Here is a 1375-nt window from a genome sequence, read left to right on the forward strand (position 1 = left end):
GGAGAAAACTTTTAAATATTAGACTGTTTACTTCGAAATAAATAGGGTACACAGAAAGAGCCTCAGAGATCGTTCAGTTAATGTCATGAAAAACTAAACGATCGGGCGTAACATGGGCAACATTCGAACATAATCCAGAGGCAAATCTTTCCACCATCAGAACACTACAGCTTGGCTCAAAAATGGCTCTGAGCACTATGGGATTTAACTTCTGAGGTCATCAGTTCCCTAGAACTTAGAACTACTTAAACCTAACTAACCTAAAAACATCACAAACATCCATGCCCGAGGCAGGATTCGAACCTGCGACCGCAGCGGTCGTGCGGCTCCAGACTGTAGCGCCTAGAACCGCTCGGCCACCCAGGCCGGCTGAACACTACAGCTGATAGGTTTCTTTTTCGAAACCTATCCTTACAGTAGTTTCCATCAATATAGATCGAATATAAAGAGAGAAAGAAATATTGTTAGCTAATATGTGTAAAATAAAGAACTGTGACCTCCTTTTGCAGGACACTCATAGAGGTCCAAATGACAGAAGACCGAAGATTAATGGAATGACATTAACGATGGAGAGACCCAGCACACAATATGGCAGTGCAATATTTGCTAAAACAGGCTTGAATATCACGTCTGCCGACGTAACTATGGATAGAGACACAGAAATTCTGACTGTAACAACAATCTCTTGTACAATAACTTCCACGTACAAACCCCTAAATAATGAATTTAGCTTCAGAGAACCAGATAAGTTTCACTTACATCCAGTAAAGATAGTTATGGGAGATTTTAACGGTCACAGTTTATCATGGGGCTACAGAGAAACAGATCAAAAGCGGAGAAGACTTTGAAAACTGGGCAGAAACCGCAATACAGGCAATGAGGGAAAACAAAGCCGCTGGCTTAGATGACTTAAGAATGGAAGAAGTAAAAATGTTTGGGCCACCGACTAAGAAGTGGATTCTAGACATGATGAACATATGTGTCTCAAGACTGCAAATACCAAAGATCTGGAGAAAAACCAAAATTGTGGCTCTGTTGAAACCTGGAAAACAGCCCACAGACGGTAAAAACTTCCGACTGATATCACTTCTGTATCATCTTTGTAAAGTCCTAGAAAGAATGATACTTAATCGCTTATCAGCACATATTGACCAAACACTGATAACATCTACATCTATCTACATCTACATCCGTACTCCGCAAGCCACCTGACGGTGTGTGGCGGAGGGTACCCTGAGTACCTCTATCGGTTCTCCCTTCTATTCCAGTCTCGTATTGTACGTGGAAAGAAGGATTGTCGGTATGCTTCTGTGTGGGCTCTAATCTCTCTGATTTTATCCTCATGGTCTCTTCGCGAGATATACGTAGGAGGGAG

The 1375-nt window shown here is 42.0% G+C and overlaps 1 non-coding gene across 1 annotated transcript; it reads right to left on the minus strand.

The window, feature by feature from the left end:
• Nucleotides 1-282: 282 nt before the first annotated feature.
• On the minus strand, nucleotides 283-366 carry Trnas-gga (transfer RNA serine (anticodon GGA)). The gene is given in 2 exon segments: nucleotides 283-317; nucleotides 327-366. It is a non-coding gene; the product is annotated as a tRNA-Ser (tRNA).
• Nucleotides 367-1375: the final 1009 nt, after the last annotated feature.

Source organism: Schistocerca gregaria, chromosome 1 (assembly GCF_023897955.1).
Source record: "Schistocerca gregaria isolate iqSchGreg1 chromosome 1, iqSchGreg1.2, whole genome shotgun sequence".
Taxonomy (NCBI): Eukaryota; Metazoa; Arthropoda; class Insecta; order Orthoptera; family Acrididae; genus Schistocerca; species Schistocerca gregaria.